This window comes from Capricornis sumatraensis, chromosome 4, assembly GCF_032405125.1.
Source record: "Capricornis sumatraensis isolate serow.1 chromosome 4, serow.2, whole genome shotgun sequence".
In the NCBI taxonomy this organism is placed as follows: domain Eukaryota; kingdom Metazoa; phylum Chordata; class Mammalia; order Artiodactyla; family Bovidae; genus Capricornis; species Capricornis sumatraensis.
Window position 1 is genome coordinate 146196271 of NC_091072.1, and position 23309 is coordinate 146219579.

The window sequence follows — 23309 nt, forward strand, 5'->3', positions numbered from 1 at the left end:
AAGACTGATGCTGAAGCTGAAACTCCAATACTTTGACCACGTGATGGGAAGAATTGACTCATTGGAAAAGACCTTGATGCTGGGAAAGATTGAATGCAGGAGGAGAAGGGGACAACAGATGATGAGATGGTTGGATGGTATCACCGACTCAATGGACATGAGTTTGAGCACTCTCCAGGAGTTGGTGATGGACGGGGAAGCCTGGCATGCTTCAGTCCATGGGGTCGCAAAGAGTCAGACACAACTGAGTGACTGAACTGATTGATAAATAAAAAAGAAAATTTTAAACATTCTAGAGAAAAATTAAAATGGTAATGAAAGCTATCATAAAGTCTTCTAAAATAACTTTAAATATTTACTGGTTTATCACTCCCTGCATCTAATAACAAATATAAAAACAGACATACAGACATCTACAAATGTGTACACAAACACACACAAAACCCTACCTGAATTAAAGTATCACTAGAGGAAGGACTTTGCATATCTTGTTTACCCTGTGATTCGATTAGGAGAGTGCCTACATATTGTGTGCACTCATTCAACAAGATTCAACTAGTATGTATATGGAGAACCTTTTCTAAACACCATGATAGTTGCTTAATAAGTATTTATTGAATGAATGTGTAGATGAATAAAATTCATGAAATAGGAGTCCTTTAGCTTCATGCTAATCAGTGAGATATTAATAGTAAAGCAAATATAAATTAAAGGTAATGTTTTGTGATAATAAATAGTGCATATTAAAAATAAGTTTAATTTACCACACAGCATTGCTATTAGGTAGGCATTGCTGGGTTTCCCTAGTGGCTCAGTGGTAAGGAATCTGCTAGAAATGCAATAGATGCAGGTTTGACCCCTGGGTCAGGAAGATCCCCTGAAGGAAATAGCAACCCACTCCAGTATTCTTGCCTGGGAAATCTCATGGATAGAAGAGCCTGGCAGGCTACATTCCATGGGGTGGAAAAGAGTTGAACATAACTTGGTGGCTAAACAACAGCATACTTCCAGCACTAAGGTTATAAGGAAGATACAGCACAGTCAAAAATAAACATCAAAAGCTGGTAGCTATACTACCCTTAGGATAGTCAACATTTTCCAATACGTACAAAAACATAAACATTATGTTGTACACCTGCAACTAATACTAATACTCTTATGTGAAGTGAAGTGAAGTTGCTCAGTCATGTCCAACTATTTGTGATCCCGTGGACTGTAGCCTACCAGGCTCCTCCGACCGTAGGATTTTCCAGGCAAGAGTACTGGAGTGGGTTGCCATTTCCTTCTCCAACTGTTATGTGAATTATATGTCAACTGCAATTTTTTTTTAAATGGTGTTGGGACATGTGGATTAAAGTTTCATCTTAACTTCTGAGTTAAATTCACCCATTCCAGTTCATTTTAGTTCACTGATTCCTAAAATGTCAGTGTTCACTCTTGCCATCTCCTGTTTGACCATTTCCAATTTGCCTTGATTCATGGACCTAACATTCCAGGTTCTATATAATATTGCTCTTTACAGCATTTAACTTTACTTCCATCACCCATCACATCACAACTGGGTGTTGTTTCCTTTTGGCTCTGTCTCATTCTTTCTGGAGTTATTTCTCCTAGCTTCTCCAGTAGTGTATTGGGCACCTACCAACCTGGGAGTTCATCTTTCAGTGTTATACTTTTTGCCTTTTCATCCTGTTCATGGGGTTCTCAAGGCAAGAATACTGAAGTGGTTTGCCATTACTTTCGTTTTCTCAGAACTCTCCACCATGACCTGTCAATCTTGGGTGGCCCTACTGGGAGAGCTAGACAAGGCTCTGGTCCATGAGATTGGTTTGGTTAGTTTACTTTGATTGTAGTTTTCAACCTGTCTGCCCTCTGATGGATAGGAATAAGAGGCTAATGGAAGCTTCCTGATGGGAGAGACTGACTGAGGGGGAAACTGGGTCTTGTTCTGATGGGTGGGACCATGTTCAGTAAACCTTTCATCCAATTTGCTGTTGACGGGTGGGGCTATTTCCTTCCTGTTGCTTCACCTGAGGCCAAACTATGGTGGAGGTCATAATAATGGTGACCTCCTTCAAAAGGTCCCCTGCACCCACTGCTGCACTCAGTGCCTCCAATCTTGAAGCAGGCCACCATTGACCCACGGCTCTGCTGAAGACTTCTGGACACTCGTGGGCATGTTTGAATCAGTCTCTTGTGGGGTCACTGCTCCTTTCTCCTGGGTCCTGGTACACACAGATTTTGTTTGTGCCCTCCAAGAGTCTGTTTCCCCAGCCCTGTGTAATTTCTGGTGGTTCTATGGTAGGGTAATGGTGACCTCCTCCAAGATGGCTTATGCCATACCCAGGTCTGCTGCACCCAGAGTCACTGCAGCAGGGCACTGCTGACTTGCACCTCCACAGGAGACACTCAGACACAGTTCTGGTTCAGTCCCAGTAGGGAAAATGACTAGACAATTCAGGTATGGCCTAAATCAAATCCCTTATGATTATAAAGTAGAAGCGACAAATAGATTCAAGGGATTAGATCTGATAGAGTGCCTGATGAACTATGGATGGAAGTTTGTGAAATTGTACAGAAGACAATGATCAAGTCCATCCCCCAAGAAAAAGGAATGCAAAAAAGCAAAATGACTGTCTGAGGAGGTCTTACAAATAGCTGTGAAAAGAAGAGAAATGAAAAACAAAGGAGAAAAGGAAAGATATACCTATTTAAATGAAGAGTTCTAAAGAATAGCAAGGAGAGATAAGAAAGTCTTCCTCAGTGATCAGTGCAAAGAAATAGAGGAAAACAATATAATGGGAAAGACTAGAGATTTCTTCAAGAAAATTAGAGACACTAAGGGAATATGTCATGCAAAGATGAGCACAATAAAAGACAGAAGTGGTATGGAGCTATCAGTCAGTTCAGTCACTTAGCCATGTCTGACTCTTTGAGGCCCCATGAACCACAGCACATCAGGCCTCCCAGTCCATCACCAACTCAATGAGTCCACCCAAACCCATGTCCGTTGAGTAGGTGAAGCCATCAAACCATCCCATCCTCTATTGTCCCCTTCTCCTCCTGCCCTCAATCTTTCAGCAACAGGGTCTTTTCCAATGAGTTAGCTCTTCGCATCAGGTGACCAAAATATTGGAGTTTCAGCTTCAACATCAGTCCTTCCAATGAACACCCAGGACTGATCTCCTTTAGGATGGACTGGTTGGATCTCATTGCAGTCCAAGGGACTCTCAAGAGTCTTCTCCAACACCACAGTTCAAAAGCATCAATTCTTAGGTGCTCAGCTTTCTTTATAGTCCAACTCTCACATCCATACATGACTACTGGAAAAACCATAGCCTTGACTAGACGGCCCTTTGTTGACAAAGTAATATCTCTGCTTTTTAATATGCTGTCTAGGTAAGTCATAACTTTCCTTCCAGGAGTAAGCGTTCTTTTAATTTCATGTCTGCAATCACCATCTGCAGTGATTTTGCAGCTCAGAAAAATAAAGTCAGCCACTGTTTCCACTGTTTCCCCATCTATTTCCCATGAAGTGATGGGACCAGATGCCATGATCTTCGTTTTCCGAATGTTGAGCTTTAAGCCAGCTTTTCCACTCTCCTCTTTCACTTTCATTAAGAGGCTTTTTAGTTCTACTTCATTTTCTGCTATAAGGGTGGTGTCATCTGCATATCTGAGGTTATTGATATTTCTCCCAGCAATCTTGATTCCAGCTTGTGCTTCTTCCAGCCCAGCGTTTCTCATGATATACTCTGCATAGAAGTTAAATAAGCAGGGTGACAATATACAGCCTTGATGCACTCCTTTTCCTTTTGGAACCAGTCTGTTGTTCCATGTCCAGTCCTAACTGGGGCTTCCTGACCTGAATACAGGTTTCTTAAGAGGCAGGTCAGATGGTCTGGTATTCCCATCTCTTGCAGAATTTTCCACAGTTTATTGTGATCCACACAGTCAAAGGTTTTGGCATGGTCAATAAAGAAGAAATAGATGTTTTTCTGGAACTCTTTTGCTTTTTCACTGATCCAGCAGATGTTGCAATTTAATCTCTGGTTCCTCTGCCTTTTCTAAATCCAGCTTGACCATCTGGAAGCTCACGGTTCATATATTGCTGAAGCCTGGCTTGGAGAATTTTAAATATTAGCTTACTAGTGTGTGAGATAAGTGTAATTATGTGGTAGTTTGAGCATTCTTTGGCATTTCCTTTCTGTGGAATCAGAATGAAAACTGAACTTTTCCCGTCCTGTGTCCACTGCTGAGTTTTCCAAATTTGCTCATATATTGAATGCAGCACTTTCACAGCATCATCTTTTAGGATTTGAAATAGCTCAACCGGAATTCCATCACCTCCACTAGCTTTGTTCGTAGTGATGTTTCCTAAGTCCCACTTGACCTCACATTCTAGGATGTCTGGCTCAAGGTGAGTGATCAAAGCATTGTGATTATCTGGGTCGTAAAGATCTTTTTTGTATAGTTCTTCTGAGTATTCTTGCCACCTCTTCTTAATATCTTCTGCTTCTGTTAGGTCCATACCATTTCTGTCCTTTATTGAGCCCATCTTTGCATGAAATGTTCCCTTGGTATCTCTGATTTTCTTGAGGAGATCTCTAGTTTTTCCCATTCTCTTGTTTTCCTCTATTTCTTTGCATTGATCACTGAGGAAGGCTTTCTTATCTCTCCTTGCTATTCTTTGGAACTCTGCAATCAAATGGGTATATCTTTCCTTTCTCCTTTGCTTTTCACTTCCCTTATTTCCACAGCTATTTGTAAGGCCTCCCCAGAGAGCCATTTTGATTTTTTGCATTTATTTTTCTTGGGGATGATCTTGATTCCTGTCTCCAGTACAATGTTATAGACCTCCATCCATAGTGCCTCAGGCACTCTGTCTTTCAGATCTAATCCCTTAAATCTATTTCTTACTTCAACTATATAGTCATAAGGGATTTGATTTAGGTCATACATGAATGGTCTAGTGGTTTTCTCCACTTTCTTCAATTTAAGTCTGAATTTGGCAATAAGGAGTTCATGATCTGAGTCACAGTCAGCTCCTGGTCTTGTTTTTGCTGACTGTAAAGAGCTTCTCCATCTTTGGCTGCAAAGAATATTATCAATCTGATTTCAGTGTCGACCATCTGCCAAGAGAAAGCACTGAACCTAACAGAAGCAGAAGATATTAAGACGAGGTGGCAAGATTATACAGAAGAACTATACAAAAAAGACCTTCATGACCCAGAAAACCACGATGGTGTGATCACTCACCTGGAACCAGACTTCTTGGAATGCAAAGTGGGCCTTAGGAAGCATCACTATGAACAAAACTAGTGGAGGTGATGAAATTCCACTTGAGCTATTTCAAATCCTAAAAGATGATGCAGTGAAAGCGTTGCACTCAATATGCAGCAAATTTGGAAAACTCAGCAGTGACCACAGGACTGGAAAAGATCAGTCAGCATTCCAATCCCAAAGAAAAAGAAAAGGCATTGCCAAAGAATTGCACTCATCTCACAAGCTAGAAAAGTAATGCACAAAATTTTTCAATCCAGGCTTGAATAGTACATGAACAGGGAACTTCCAGATGTTCAAGCTGGATTTAGAAAAGGCAGAGGAACCAGAGATCAAATTTTCAACATCCATTGGATCATCGAAAAAGCAAGAGAGTTCCAGGAAAATATCTACTTTTGTTTGATTGACTATGCCAATGCCTTTGACTGTGTGGATCACCATAAACTGTGGAAAATTCTTAAAGAGATGGGAATACCATACCACCTAACTTGCCTCCTGAGAAATCTGTATGCAGGTGAAGAAGCAACAGTTAGATAGAACTGGACATGGACCAACAGACTGGTTCCAAATTGGGAAAGGAGTACGTCAAGGCTGTATATTGTCACCCTGTTTATTTAACTTATATGCAGAGTACATAATGTGAAATGCCAGGCAGGAAGAAGCACAAGCTGGAATCAAGATTGCCAGGAAAATATCAATAACCTCAGATACACAGATGACACCACCCTTATGGCAGAAAGCAAAGACTAACTAAAGAGCCTCTTGAAAGTGAAAGAAGAGAGTGAAAAAGTTGGCTTAAAACTCAGCATTCAGAAAACTAAGATCATGGCATCCAGTCCCATCACTTCATGGCAAATAGATGGGGAAACATTGGAAACAGTGACAGTCTTTATTTTCCTGGGATCCAAAATCACTGCAGATGGTGACTGCAGCCATGAAGTTAAAAGATGCCTGCTCCTTGGAAGAAAAGCTATGACCAACCTAGAAAGCATATTAAAAAGCAGAGACATTACTTTAGCAACAAAAGTCCATTTAGTCAAAGCTATGGTTTTCCCAGTATTCATGTATGAATGTGAGAGTTGGAATGTAAAGAAAGCTGAGTGCCGAAGAATTGATGCTTTTGAACTGTGGTGTTGGAGAAAACTCTTTTTTTTTTTTCTTTTGGGAGAAGACTCTTGAGAGTCCCTTGAATAGCAAGGAGATCCAATCTGTCCATCTTAAAGGAAATGAGTCCTGAATATTCATTGGAAGGACGGATGCTGAAGCTGAAACTCAAATACTTTGGCTACCCGATGCGAAGAACTGATTCATTAGAAAAAACACTGATGCTGGGAAAGATTGAAGGCTGGAAGAGAAGGGGATGACAGAGGATGAGCTGACTGGACAGCATCACTGACACGATGGACATGAGTTTAAGTGTGCTCCAGAAGTTGGTGATGGACAGGGAAGCCTGGCGAGCTTCAGTCCAATGAGTTGCAAGGAGTTGGACACCACTGAGTGACTTAACTGTACTGGTCTTAACTTCATTTTGTGGACCCATGTTAAATTAATTACTTAAATATGAAAATATAAGATCTCACTATTATCATTCTATGAGTTTAAGACAGACACAGAGACAGTAGTTCACCTGCACAGGAGATGTAGGCTTTCTCCTTTGGAGAACATGAAGTATAATTCCAATGGTCAAAAGGACTCTGCCAGAGAGAAGTATCCGTGTTCCGACATCAGATTCCATCTACCCACCGAGATCTAAAACCTTCTCTAAGAGCAACAGAAGAGTTGAGACCTCCACTGTCCCCAGAGCCAAGCTGACTACAGATGATGGACAGAGTGATGTCTTCCATGGGGCTTCGGCAGACACTGCCCCAGGTCCCATTGTAGAAAACTCCCAGCCACCCAGTGCACTGCTGGTCCTCGCTCACCATTCTAAGGGCCAGGAACTCTAAGATCGAAAGGGAGGAATCAGGACTGGTGAGAACTTCACTCAGTACTCTGGGTTTTCCACTCTCCCAGAAATAGTGCCCATTCATCCCTGAACTAGCTGAGGAGACACCCATTAAGTGATAAGACTGAAAGTTGTCTCCCTTTTACCTGACTTTGTCCATTTGTGTCTATATTTTTAAACATTTCTACCACCATGATGTGGTGAATATGAACAGAGAGGAAGAGCAACTTGGGTACCTGTAGGGAGGGGAGCTGAATTCTGCTTCCTGACAAAACCTCTAAGACAGCGTGAAAGGGATGTGATATGATATTGGGGAGGTGGCAGAATAATGAACCCTCAGAGGTCTCATCCAAATCCCTGGAACCATGAATGTGTTACTTTACCTGGCAAAAGGGATCTCACAGATGTGATTAAGGTTAAGAATCTTGGGATGGTGAGATTAAGTTGGAATATTGTGGATTAACTGTGTGAACCCAGTCTAAACAGATTCTTGTTGGATTGGCCAGAAAGTTCCTTTGGTTTTTAAGTCAAAATAAAAGACATATTTCATGTTTACTAAGAATTTTATTGAACAGCATATTTATCATTTTGTTCCACTACCTTCTGCCATTTTCAGGTAACTTCATAATTCCCTCTTCCCAAAACTTTTATCTTTCCAAGCAAAGAACTATTCCAAGTGTGTTTTATAGTCTTCCAGGTAATTTAAATTTTTTCCATTAAGAGAATTTTGTAAAGATCTAAATGAATGGAAAGCTGAAACGGCAATGTCTGATAAATACAGCTGATGAATCAGAACTATCCACACTGTGGAAGTTTTTGCCTGGCCTACAAAGACGTATGTGGTCTTGTATTATCCAGATAGAAGATTATGCATTTTTGTTGGATTAATTCTGAATGTTTTTCATTATGTGCTGCTTTCAGTTGGTCTAATGAGGAATAGTACTTGTTAGAACTATCATTTGGTTTTCTGGAAGGTACTCTCTTAATAGAGGACTGCTTTCTGATACCACCACATACACAATATCACCTTCTTTGGAAGAAGACTGGACTTTGGTTTGGTTGGTGGTGGTTCATTTTACTTATGCCACAATCTCTTCCATTCCACATTATTGTGCAGTATCCACTTTTCATCACCCATCACAATTTCTTTTAAAAGCAAAACGTTTTCATTATGTTTCCCTGGAGAAGGAAATGGCAACCCACTTCAGTACTCTTGCCTGGAGAATCCCATGGAGGGAGGAGCCTGGTAGGCTACAGTCCATGGGGTCGCAAAGAGTCAGACAAGACTGAGCGACTTCACTTTTACTTTCACTTTAAGTAGAGAATCTCATGTAGAAATACTGCCATGTAGGTTTTTTTCACTTATGTGAAACCCAAACATCAAAGCAATTAATATAACCAAGCTGGTACAAATGACTTTCAATGCTTGATTTGGATATTTTGAGTATGTTGTCTATCTCTTTCATGGTTTAACATTGACTATCTTCAAGTAATAGCTCAATTAGATTGCTATCCACTTCACTGGCCTACCCTACTGTGCAGTACTGTTCAGTAAGAAATCTCCAACACAAAACTTCATAAATCACTTTTGATTAATGTGATCAGTCACCACACTTCTATACACTCTACAAACTTGTTTTGCATTTCAGCTGTGTTTCTAACTTTTCTTGAAATAATAAAGCATGATATGCTGAAAATGTTGCTTTTTTCCCTTCCATTTTCAATATTAAAATGGCTACTCAAAAATTCACCAGTTTGTTTTTTTTTTTAAGAGATGCATGTTGATATGATAGCTGCCACAAAACAATCTAACAAAATTGTTGAAAGACAACTAAGTGTTACCAGACCATCTTACAGGGAAAAAGAAGGAACCTTTTGACCAAACCAACAGAAGCACTCTTGTCTGGCTCCGGCTCCAGGGAGGTGTGCCTCTGGATAATGGTTAGAAATGTGCAGTGTTGCTGGTCTGATGATGGATGAAGGGAGGCTATGAGCCAAGGAACGCAAATCGTTTGAAAAGAAACTTGATATTAAAAAAGGGATTCTTCACCAAAGACTCAGAAGTGATGTGGCCCTGCTGGAATCTTAATTCCAACAGGGAGATCTTGTTGAACTTCGACCCTACAGAACTCTAAGGCAATAAATATATGTTGTTTTAAACTATTGTGAGGCAATTTGTTACAGAAGCAAACAGAAACTAGTACGATGGACTTAAGGTTTTTGTCCCACATGTAAGGAAAGGTGAATCCTACTTTCAACTGGAAATTCTAAGAAACGGCTCTGCTAGGAAACTCTGCTGAGAAGAAAGGACTAGAAGGTCCGCTGCTTCAGGAGGATGTGAAAGCACCAAGTCTTCACGTCTGCTGGAAAGACCGGATCCACGGGAGGAAGCTTTCTTCTCTGGTCTTTTCAGCATCTCTCCCTCAGGGCTCAGACCCCCGTCCTCCAGGGCCCCACCTCTCCCCCAGTTTGTGGACAGTGTGCAGCACAGACCTGAGCAGATGACCCCCGCGTCCTCCTTGTGTCGGCAGTCATGCCGCCCCCAGCCCCGGGAAGGGCACTTCCACACGTGGGACTCATTTCCTGTGCAGTTCAAGTCGTTCAACCAGATGGGCCCTGATCCCGCCCCAGAGTGAGCAGACCTCATGGCATTAAGGGCTTCTCCACAGCCCAATTGCCTGCACATCACGCGGGCATCATCCAGGTCCCAGCCGTCATCACAGATGGTGCCCCAGGAGCCCTGGTCAAGGATCTCCACTCTCCCAGCACAGGGACTGTCCCCATCCACCAGGCGGAGCTGTCTGCTTTCTGAGGAGAGAGAAATGGGACAGTGGGGCGTTGACAGCGGCGGGGGCGGGGAAAACGTTCTTCTGTTCTGTGGGACCCTCACCTGAACAGTAGGGGACACACTCTTCTGAGGCTACAAAGCCTGCTGGTTCAGACACGGAGTGGTTGCACTGGGGCAGCACCTGGGTCTGGTTTCCTGTAGAAACAGTAAATATCAGAGGGTTGGTGGATTGAAGAACAGGAAATTGAATTAAGCTAAATAATGACCTAGTGATGAAGTCTGAGATAATGTAACAGTAAAGGTTATCATAATCTTAGGGCTCATCTTCTCTAGGGAGAGTTCCGCTTCTGACAATGCCACAATTGGTTTCAGCCAACCATTGCACTAAGTTTAATAAGTTCTTTTGTCTCTAAATCTATCCATAAACAGGAAAAGTAAAATAAAATCTTTCCCAAAGGGATTCTACCACTTTTTCATCTACAATGTTTGTTACTAAAAACAATACACATATAAAAGAAATCTCATAGAAAACCAGGAGGAAACAGACATTAGAAAGAATTTCCCAAGTTATTTAGCTACTAGAGTTATCTGATGGAGAATCTAAATAGCCTCCTAGAATTAATTGACAAAAGAAATTGACAAAATAACAAACAACAGATAAAAATTTAGAGCTGAAAAACTTAACAGCCACTATTAAGAAATAAAGGGTAAGCGTTTCAACACAGTAGCTTGGCATAAGGTAGAAACAGTAAACAGAAGATCAGAGGACAAATAGTCTTCTATTTAGAGATGCATGGGTCTCTAAATAAAGGTCATGTAATAAGTGTCCTGGTTGTTGTTGTTGTTTAGTCACTCATTCATGTCTGATACTTTTAAGGATCATATGGACTGCAGTCTACCAGGCTCCTCGTCCATGGGAATTCTCAGGCAAGAATATTGCAGTGGGTTTCCATTTCTTTCTCCAGGGAATCTTTAAGACCCAGGGGTGGAACTTGTGATTCCTGACTTGGCAGGTGTGTTCTTTACTACTGAGCCATCAGGGAAGCGTGTCCTGGTTATATTGCTATATAATAAAATTTCCCATAAAACTTAGCCACTTAAGCAAAAAAATATACTTCATTTTGCTTAAGACTTCCTGGGTAAGTAATTTGGGAAAGATCCCACTTGGCAGTTCTGCCTTAGAGTCTTTCGTGTGGTTGCACTTAGATGTCATCTGGAGCTGAAGTCGTCTGATGACTTGACTGAAGTGTGATTACATAAGGAAATCCCTTGAAGCATTTTAGGGATAAAGAGACATCATGTTTGCAATCTAATTCAGAAAGATTTTACATATTCATGGAGAAATGTGGTTGGAGGGGGTCAGAGAAGGAAAGACAGAAACAGAGATAGAGAGAGATGTCGGTTGGGGGAAGAGAATAAAGCAGAATACTAACATTGGGAAATCCAACTAAAGGTCTTCTGGATTTTTATATTATTCTTACACCTTTACTGTGAGTCTTAAATTACATTAAAATTAAAAAAAAAAAGGAAAAGGAAAAACAAGTCAGAGATAAGTCATTCCTGGGACACTTCCACTAAAAGAAATAATTTTAGCATCAAAAACATAAAATGCCTAGGAGAGAAACTTAGCAGAAGATGAGCAAAACCTCTGAGAGAAATTGGAGACCTAATTGAATGGAGGGATATATATATACACATATATAATGCCAATGAATTAGAAGATTCAATATCATCAGTCATCACCTCAAATTTCTGTGCAGATTAACTCTAATCTAAAACAAAATACATTTATGCTTTTTTTTTTTTTTTGATGAAAAATGACAAGATGAGGGGTGTCTCTCCTGGTCCAGTGATTGAGAATCAACCGTGCAATGCAGAGGACTCAGGTTTGATCCTTGGTGTGAAAACTAAGATCCCACATGCCGCGGAGAATCTCAGCTAGAGCCTCACAACTAGGCAGTCCATGTGTCATAACAGAAGATCCCACGAGATATAATGAAGATCCATACATTGCAACTAATGCCCAACACTGTCAAATAGATACATATGTTTTTTAAATGAAAATCTGATTCCAAAATTGGAATAAAATACAAAAGAACAAGAATGACCAACACAGTTGACCAAAAAAGTAACAAAATAAGAAGAGTTAATAATATAAAGTAACTCTTATACATTAAAAATATCCAGACTTACTATAAAGTTACAATAATTGAGAAAATGCAGTATTGGTGCGAAGATAGAGAAATGATACAATAGAATAGAATAGAGAGTCTTAAGAAAGACTCAGACATATGCTCTTCTTATGACAAAGGTGGCACTGCAGTGGGGAAAAGAGTCTTTTCAGAAAAAGATTCTGAGTTATTTCGATGTCATATGAAACTTGATCTTAACTTACATGGATATCAGTTGCAGAAGGGATGCACAATTCTATGCAAGAGAAAAATAATTAAACTTCTACGAGACACTCTTGGAGAATGTTTTTTATGGTCTTAAGACAAAGTTCTTTTTAAAGGATATAAGAAGCATTAAATGTAAAGGAAGAAGTTAGTATGCAGCAGTTTCTTAAGATTAAGAGATTGGCTCATCAAAGGACAGCATACCATGAAGAAAATGAAAATGAAAGACCATAGGTTAAACACACAAGATAACATGTTTGCACCCAAAGTCATTGTCATGGTAAGTTTAGCATCATTTTTGTAATAGTCAAGAATAGGAAACAAATCTCTACTATCTATTGTGGAATGGATCAATTCATGGTCGTGTGATCATTCAAAGACATACTCTACAATAATAAAAATTAACAAAATGCTTCTATAAGCAACATCAAGAGTGAATCTCAAATATAAGGTGATGCAGTGTTATACACAAAAGAAAACATACTGCATAATTTTATACAGAGTTCAAAAAAATGATAAAACACTCTATGGTAGTAGAAGTTGGGAAGGCAGTTTTAGCTGGAGAGGAGGGAGACAGAGTCATGGGGAAGGAACAGTGACTGTGATGCTGGGAATGTTCTCTTTGCTGATCTGGGTATATGTTTAAAGTCTACACTTACTGCTTTTACATTATTTTCTATAATTATATTTAAATAATAATGTTACTTAAAATGCATTATTTCCCCTTACCACTTCTTGCTCTGAGTTGGAAAATTAATGAACAATGAGAAGAACCACATTTCACCATGAAATATCTGACTTTTGATGCCAGTTTCTTGTCACTCTCTGCTCTTGGGGACATTTCACTCCAGGAGCATCCTGAGTACCAGTAGCCCTTCACCCTCTCTTACCTGAACAGATCACAGAGGCCATGTTGCCATGGGAACAGTCAGGACCACCCAGGGCAGTCACAGGACAGCTCCACAGGAAGGACTCCACCCCAGAACAGTGAAATCGGACTGTTGAGATCTGATTACTTCCTTCCACAAAGTGTGGTCCTCTAGGGGGGGAGATGGCGACTCCACAGCCGAGCTGACGACAGAAAACATTGGCATTGGCCAGACTCCAGTGGGAGGCACAGAGTGCTCTCCATCGTCCAGAAATATTCATCTCCAACTGCCCCTCACACTGAGAGGAGCCATTTGTCATGAGTTGGACTTCTGTGTACAATGGTAGAAGACAAGTTTTCAACAGTCTTATTTTCTCACCTGAACAAGGTAAGTGGAGAGGTTATAAACCTGATCTACATCTCACCTGAACAGACAACTTGAACAGCTCCACTGTGGTGACAAGTGCCCCCTGGACAGGGCACTCTGGGGCAGGACCAGAGCTCAGGCTCCTCCCCTTTGCACCTGAACTCTTCAGCCCAGACCTGGCCATCTGACTCTCTGAAGGGCACATGTCCCAGGACAGATACAACCTTGCCACATCTCAGCTCTGCACAGATGACCCGGGCAGTGGGGAATGTAAAGTTCCCATCAGACACTGGGGTCCAGTCTTTTCCATAATGAACTTCTACTCGCCCCGAGCAGGGTCTATCTCCATCAGCTAGACACATAAATCCTAAGAGAAACAAACAAGCAAACCCAGTGAATGTTCTTGATCGTGACTTGCCAAATGGAAACAACACACACAGGCAATGATGTGAATGCTTTTCTTTTCCAGGAGTGGGGTATTTGAGAGAGAATTTGATAGTTGGTGTCAGAATTGCCTTTTCATGAACAAGATTCTGCAGAGAAATTCAGACGAATTTGCAGGGTCAGTTTGGGATGACTGTATCCCAACAATGTATACTCTGATAATGGTTAGAAATATGAATTCCTTATCTACAGGCCTGGAAACTACAGAGCCCAAGACCTATCATCAGAAATGGCTGAATACCAGGAATATGTAATTTATCATTAGTTGGAGAAGTGAATTTTACATTTAGGAGCCCAGGACTACAGAGCCCAAGGAAATTGCATAATGTGTTGGCATTCAAATGTGAATGCAGACATATGAAAAACAGAACCACCCCAGAGAGACAAGAACTATGACAGAGTAGAGATCTGTGATCTAGACAAAGTTAGAAAATTTTCCTGAGACTTGTGAGGCTATTATTTTGAATAGTTTTCTTTCCCAGGAGCTAGTCCTCAAGTGACTTAAGTAAGGAAAATCATGAAGCAAGATCTAAGAATGCATGCCCAACCTGTAGGGAGGTTGTCTGAGAGAAGAAATATAGACATTATAAATAATCGACATTTATGGTTTTTATATTTTTCTGATAATTTTTAATGGCAAAAATTCCAAGAATTTCTTAGGTGACTTCAGCGGGAAAAAAAATGAGTTAAGAAAGCTCAGAGAGTCATAGAAGAGGGGGTGTGGTCCTAACCATCTCTTTTGAAACCCCAAGATTTGTAAATGATCTTGGGAGAGAGTGAGTTCTGATTGGAAGTTTCAGGACTGTGAGTTTGCCAAACAGTTCGTATTACAGCTTTTTCTTCTGACAGAGGAATCACAGAAAATGCTAAGGGGTGATATTTAACTGATTTTAATTATATTATTGTGGAAGAAACACAAGCTGGAATCAAGATTGCTGGGAGAAATATCAATAACCTCGATATGCAGATGACACCACCCTTATGGCAGAAAGTGAAGAGGAGCTAAAAAGCCTTTTGATGAAAGTGAAAAAGGAGAGCAAAAAAGTTGGCCTAAAGCTCAACATTCAGAAAATGAAGATCATGGCATCCGGTCCCATCACTTCATGGGAAATAGATGGGGAAACAGTGGAAACAGTGTCAGGCTTTATTTTTTTGGGCTCCAAAATCACTGCAGATGGTGACTGCGCCCATGAAATTAAAAGACATTTACTCCTTGGAAGAAAAGTTATGACCAACCTAGATAGTATATTCAAAAGCAGAGACATTACTTTGCCGACTAAGGTCCGTCTAGTCAAGGCTATGGTTTTTCCTGTGGTCATGTATGGATGTGAGAGTTGGACTGTGAAGAAGGCTGAGCACCGAAGAACTGATTCTTTTGAACTGTGGTGTTGGAGAAGAGTCTTGAGAGTCCCATGGACTGCAAGGAGATCCAACCAGTCCATTCTGAAGGAGATCAACCCTGGGATTTCTTTGGAAGGAATGATGCTAAAGCTGAAACTCCAGTACTTTGGCTACCTCATGCGAAGAGTTGAGTCATTGGAAAAGACTCTGATGCTGGGAGGGATTGGAGGCAGGAGGAGAAGGGGACGACCGGGGATGAGATGGCTGGATGGCATCACGTACTCGATGGACGTGAGTCTGAGTGAACTCCAGGAGATGGTGATGAACAGGGAGGCCTAGCATGCTTGGATTCATGGGGTCGCAAAGAGTCAGACACGACTGAGTGACTGAACTGAACTGAACTGATTGTGCTTTTTCTGCATCCATATTTGACATCAGGATGATAGAAAGGGAGATTCCCCTGCTGTCATTCTCCCACAGAAACAGGGTGCCCCCCAGCAACATGCCTGCCAACTTCAGACAGAACTGTGGACCCAGAATCTGCTCCATAATGTTGCTCCAGCCCTGTACCACCATGGTTCTGGGTAGTCCTGTCTGCCCAGACATCCAGAAGGAGGCACAACCTGTTGGAAGCTCTGGTAATAGGAGAGCCAACTGCAGACCTGAGTACAGATTATGAAGCAACCCTTTGACTTATCCAGACCCATTCTACCACAGTAGGGAGGCAATCCTGACCATGCAAGAACCCAGAGAAAACCACATCCATCCATGCCTTTGCTACATACCCACTGACCATAGACCCCAAAGCAGCTCCAGGAGCAGCAACATAACCTAACTCCAGCTTTTCCAGTCCCTGATTCCAGAGGCAGTCCTATCAGTTCAAAGACAAGGCAGTAAATATTTACTTGTGGAAACCAGTCTGTAAAGTCTGGAAGAGGTGTCTGCTCCTTCAAATGCATAGTCACCAGTGCAAGCCTACCCAGATGATGGAGAATCTAGCAAACATGACACCACCAGAGGAAACTAATAAAGTTCCCAAACTGATCCTAAAGAAATAGAGATCTATGGACCTCTTGATAAAAAATTCAAGTTCATTGTTTTGAAGCTCAGTGACCTACAGAAGAATACAGAGAGACAAGTAAACACAGTCAGGAAAACTATACGTGAACAAAATGAGAAGCTTCATAAAGAACTAGAAAACATAAATAAAAGAACCAAACAGAAATTCTGGAGCTCAAGGATTCAATAATTGAATTACAAATCCAAAGGAAAGCATCAAGGAAACTCTATCATGGAAATCAAAGAATCAGTAAGCTTGAAGACATTCCATTTGAAATTATCAAGTTAGAAAAACAAAACGAAAAAACAGTGAACAGAATACATAGCACATATGGGATACCATTACACACACACACACACACACACACACACACACACACACACACACATATATATATATATATATATTTGAGAATCCCAGTAGGAAAAAAGAAATAAAGGAGCAGAAAGCTTATTCAAAGAAATAATAACTGAGAAATTCCCAAATCTAGGGAGGGAAATGGACATCTTGATTCATGAAGCCTATGAGTTCACAAATAGGTGGAACCCAAAGAGGTCCACACCAAGACACGTTATGATTAAATCAGCAAACTTTAAGATAATGAGAAATTTTTGAAAAGAGGAAAAAAAGTGACTTGTCACCAAGAAAACCCTTTAAAACTAGAAATCTTGAAGTCCAGGAGAGCAGCATGATACATCAAAAGTAACACAAGAAAAAAACCTTGCCAACCCAGTCATCAAAGCTTTACATGGATAAACTATCCTTTAAAAATGGGGGTATTAGATATATACACATATATATGTATACACACACAAAAGTGCTTCCCAGGTTTCTCAGAAGTAAAGAATCAGCCTGCCAGTGCAGGAGACACAAGTTCAAACTGAACAACCACCACTACCAAAACAATAATATATGTATATTATATATGTTATATAATATGTGTGTCTATATGCTATATAACATATACATGTTATATATACATTTGTGTGTGTATGTTAGTTGTTCAGTCATGTCCAATTCTTTGTGACTTCAAGGACCATAGCCCTCCAGGTTCTTCTGTCCATGGAATTCTCTAGGTAAGAATACTAGAGTGGGTAGACAATTCCTTCTCCAGGGGACCCTCCCAACCCCGGGATCAAACCTGGATGTCCTGAACTGCAGGAAGATTTTTTACCATTTGAGCCACCAGGCTCAAATGACGTCATATATATAAATGACAAGCAAAATCTGAAGGATTTCATCATCACTACATTACCAAAGTGCTAAAAGTGTTCTTCAAATTTCAATGAATAAACAAAACAATGATACAAAAGTATCTTCACATATGAAAGTGTAAATCTTACTGGTAAATCTAAAGAGAAATACAAAATATTGTAATATTAGTACATAACTTGCTTTTAACATTAGTATTTAAATATAAATCAAAAGACCATCATAAGAGTAACTATAATTACAGAAAGCTGCTGTTGGAAACACAATATAGAAAGAAGTAAACTCTGATATCAATCACTTAAAATGTAGGGTAGGAACAAAATGGAGTTTTTGCATGCTATTGAAATTAAGTTGTTTTCATAACAGTACTTAACTTTGCTATAGACTGCTATAGCTAGAAAATGTTTTATACAAGTTCATTGGTAACTACAATAAAAAGTATAGTACATACACGCAAAAAAGAGAAATTAATCGAAGCATACCACTATGAGAAATCATCAAGCCATAAATACAACACAGAAGAAAGAAGGAGCAAGAAACTATAAAACAGAGAGAAAACAATTAATAAAATGGCTATGTAAGTCCTTATCCTTCAATACGATTATAAATGTGAATGTACTGCACTTTCAAATGAAAAGATATAGATTATCTAAATGGATTAAAAACAAGATCCAACTACATACTGTGTGTAAGAAACTCACTTTAGATTTCATGACTCAGGTAGGTTGAAAGTGAACAGGTGGAGAAAGAGATGCCATGCAAATAATAACCTAAAGAGATCAAAGTCAGGCAAAAGAGACTTTAAGTAAAAAACTGTCACAAGAGACAGTTCAACTGGAAGACATAACAACTACACATATATATGCACCCAACATTATAGCATTTCAGTATACAGGACAGCATGGACAGCTCTTCAGGGAGAAGCAGAAGCAATACAGTAACAGTAGAAAACTTCAATATCCCACTCTCTATAATTAACAGATCATTCAAACAGAAAATCAATATGCATTCTTCTTAAGCACACATGGAATATTTTCCAGGGTAAATGACATGTTAGGCTACAAACAAGTCTTAACAAATTCAAGAAAATTAGAATAATTCCAAGTATTTTTTCTGACCACAGTGGAATGAAACTAAAAGTCAATAATGGTAAGGAAACAAAAAATCGTGAATAGATTGTAAGTAAACAATATACACATTTTAGACTGTATTTCAGAATTGTACTTTCTATATCTATAATGAATGCCATTGGACTTTTGAGAAGGATTATGTAAAACCTGTAGATCACTTTGAGTAGTGTAGACATTTTTAACAATATAGATTCTTTCGACCCATGAACACAGGATGCTTTTTCATTTATCTATAACTTTATCAATTTCTTTCATATATATTTTATAATCTTGAAAGAAGGTGGCATGCTGCAAAAAGAGAGGGAGAAGAGAGTAATAAAGAAGCAGAAATCAAGTAAGGCCTAATTTGCAGAGTTCTGAGTTTTAAAGGCCTCAATCTGTATAAAATACACAAATATTTAGGGAAAATAGTTGTTAAATTAGTAATTAGAATATTTCATTGCACTCTGCTCCTCTTATATGCCACCCAACTGTTCCATCCTTTCCCATTTCTCCCACTTCAGGCAAGAAAACACAGTTTTAAAACATATGGATGGATGGCAAATAAAATGGAAAAAGGAAAGCAACTGCTGTAGAGGTAGAGTATAATCTGGGTATGCGGCAAGCAAAAGTGGGATAACAAGAAGTTTTGAAGTTAAAGTAGAGAAACCAAAATAAAAATTTATCACTTTGCCACCCAAGGAACATATTTTTAAGAGAATGCAATGTAACTCAATGAAAAACATTGTTTGATTCATCAAGTAAAATTCCCTGATATCTGACTGTATTTATATTAGTGTTCATATTCTGATTATTTATTGCTAGAATTCTTTCTGTTAAAGGACATCCTAGCAGTGCCCAACATCCAATCAAAAAGGTACAAGGCTTTCTAAAAAAAGAAAAATGTAACTCACAGCAAAATTTTAAAACATTCCAGAATAACAAATTATTTAATTGAGTGCTAATAAAGACATTAATGTAAATATGCTTAGAAAAAAATAAAACAGAGAGAAAAGACTAGAAAATAACCAAATGGAACTTCTAAAACTGAAAAATCAATATATGGAATGAAAAATTGTCTGGATTAGCATAAAAAGAGGTTAGATATGGCAGAACAACAAAAAAGGGGTGGGGAAATTAAACACCTATCAATACAGACTATCCAAACTGAGGCAGAGAGAAAAAAAGAGGCAGAAAATGAACCATGGATGGGAACTCTGTGGCACTTGGGACAAGAGTAAACCATGTAAAAAATATATATATTTGGAGACTCAGAATAAGGGATGAGTAGAAAACTAGTTGTAAATAATGGATGGAATTTTTTCCAAATTTAACAAAAGCTATAAAGCAAGCCAAAAAGCTAAGCAAACTCTAAAAGATAAAAATAAGGAAAACTACCCCAGACATCTAATAATATAATTATGGAAAATCAGTGATAAACCAAAAAAAAAAAAAAAACAGTGCCATGAAACATTGACATATTATGTAAAAGGGGAAAAAATAAGTATTACTGGCTATTTATTAGAAGCAATGCTAGCCATAGGCCAATGTAAAAATGTCTTCAGTGTGGTGAAAATTTCTAAACTAGAACACAGTCACTGGTGAAAATATTTTCAAAAATTATTAAAAGTTAAAATGTTTCATATAAAAAAGATGATAGAATTTGAGACCACCAGACCATCACTACACACACACACACAAAAGTTCCAGTAAGGTATAAGAAAGTGATAACATGTGAAAATTTGGGTCTACCCAAAGCTATAAAGACTGCTCTAAATGATAATTCTGTGAATAAATACAGAATCTACTGCACATGTTTGAGATAATAAAATATTTAAGATAAAAATAGCAGCAACATTTTATAAGATTTATTAACTTGTTTTATTATTTGTTAACTGACAAACTGTCATTTTAACGGCTTCTGTGAAAACTCAGTTGGTAAAGCATCTGCCTGCAATGCAGAAGAAGCCAGTTCAATTCCTGGGTCAGGAAGATCTGCTGGAGAGGGGATAGGCTACCCACTCCAGTATTCTTGGGCTTCCCTGGTGGCTCACCTGGTAAAGAATCTACCTGCTATGTGGGAGACCTGGGATTGATCCCTGGATTGGGAAGATCCCCTGGGGAAGGGAAAGGCTACCCACTCCAGTATTCTGGCCTGGAGAATTCCATGGATTGTATAGACCATGGGGTCACAAAGAGTCGGACACGACTGAATGACTTTCACTTTCAGTTTTCCCTTATCATTTTAAGATAAAATATGAAAGATGGCGGAGTATAATGACTTAAGCTCATCTCCTCTCACAAAAGCACAAAAATCACAACTAACTTTTGAACAACCATCAACAAAAAAGAGTATAACCTATTAGAAATGATATTCTACGTCCAAAGACAAAGAAGAAGCCACATAAGATGGTAGGAGAGATTTATTTACAATATAATCAAACCTCATACCCACCAGGTGAAAGATTAACAAACTGGAAAATAATTATATGACAGATTACCCACAGAACATTTCTGAAACTCAGGTCAAGCTCCCCACCCTGGGGGTCTGGCATCAGGAAGAGGAGCCCCCAGAGCACTTGGTTTGAAGGACAGGGGGCTTGATCATAGGAACTCCACGTGAACAAGGGAAGTGAAGTGAAGTGAAAGTCGCTCAGTCATGTCCAACTTTTTGTGACCACATGAACTGTAGCCTGCCAGTCTCCTCTGTGTATGGAACTCTCCAGGCCAGAATACTGGAGTGGGTAGCCTTTCCTCCTTCCAGGGGATCTTCTCAACCCAGGGATTGAGCCCAGGTCTCCTGCATTGCAGGCAGATTCTTTACTGTCTGAGCTACCAGGAAAGCCCAAGAATACTGGAGTGGGTAGCCTATTCCTTCTCCAGTGGATCTTCCCAACCCAGGAATTGAACCAGGGTCTCCTGCACTGTAGGCAGATTCTTTACCAGCTGAGCTCCCAGGGAAACCCACTGGGGCCCAGGGGGGAAAACATGACTTCACAGAAGCCAAGGCCAGACCTACCTGCTTGTCTTATAGAGTCTTCTGGGGAGGTGAGGGCAGCTGGAGCTCACTGCAGGGACAAGGACATTGGTGGCACAAGTACCAAGGAGTACTCATTGGCATGAGCTCCCCTGGAGGCTGCCATTTTGACACCAAGACCTGGCCCCACCCAACAGCCTGCAGGCTACAGTGATGGGATGCCTCAGATCAGACAACCCACAGGGCAGGAGCACAGCCTTACCCATTAGCAGACAGGCAGTCTAAAGTCTTCCTGAGCCCACAACTGCCTCTATACACATCTTTTGGCATGGCTCTGCACAGCAGAAGATCAAGATCTGGCTCCTCCCACTAGTCAGCAGGCACCAAAACCTCCCACCAGGAAACCTACACAAGCCTCCAGATGAGTCTCACCCATCAGGGGGCAGGCACCAAAGGAAGAAGAATGACAATTCTACAGCCTGTGGAAGAGAGACTATAAACACAGAAAGTTAGATAAAATGAGACAGCAGAGGAATATATTTTAGAAAAAGGAACAATATAAAATCCCAGGAGAACTAAGTGAAGTGGATATAGGCAATCTGCCTGAAAAAAAAAAAAAAGCAGAATAATGATAATAGAGGTGATTCAAGATTTTGGAAAAAGAATGGAGGCATGGAATGAAATGATACAAGAAATGTTTAACAGAGAGCTAGAAGATATACAGAACAGAGTTGAAGAATAATACAGTAAAAGAAATGAAAAGTGTACTAGAAGGAATCAACAGCAGAATAAATGAGGCAGAAAAATAGATAAGTGAGCTAGAAGACAGAATGGTGAAAAGTCACTGCTGTGGGACAGAAAAAATAATGAAAAGATGTGAGGACAGTGTAAGAAACTTCCGGGACAACATTAAATGCACAAACATTCACATTCTAGGGGTCCCAGAAGGAGAAGAGAGCTGAGAAATATCTGAAAAGATAATAGCTGAAAACTTCCCTAACATGGGAAGGGAAATAGTTACTGAAGTCCAGGAAGCACAGAGTCCTAAATGGGATAAATCCAAGAAGGAACATGTCAAGACTCACATTAATCAAATTGACAAAAGCTAAAGACAAAGAGAAACTATTAAAAGCAACAAGGGAAAGGCAACAAATAACTTAAAAGGAATTGTCATAAGTTTTTCAGCTGATTTTTCAGCAGAAACTTTTCAGGCCAGAAGGGAGTGGCATGATATATTTAAACTGATAAAAGAGGGAAACCTACAATCAAGAATACTCTACACAGCAAGGCTCTTATTCAGATTCCATGGAGAAATCAAAAGCTTTACAGACAAGAAAAAGCTAAAAGAATTCAACACCACTATACCAGCTTCCAAGAGCTAAAGGAACTTTTCTAGGCAGAAAATTAAAAGGCCAGAGAAGAAAAAAGTAAAGTATGAATGAGAAAGCTTACAGTAAAAGCAAACATACAATAAAGTTAGGAAAGCATTCTTTTTTTTCCACACACAAATATGATACTG

General features: G+C 39.7%; 1 protein-coding gene and 1 pseudogene across 1 annotated transcript in view; one reads left to right on the forward strand and one right to left on the reverse strand.

The window, feature by feature from the left end:
* LOC138078778 (deleted in malignant brain tumors 1 protein-like) overlaps positions 1-23309 on the forward strand; it is a 373461-nt gene that overhangs the window by 159325 nt on the left and 190827 nt on the right.
* The window catches only part of LOC138077993 (antigen WC1.1-like), a 46757-nt pseudogene that overhangs the window by 20106 nt on the left and 3342 nt on the right, over positions 1-23309 (reverse strand).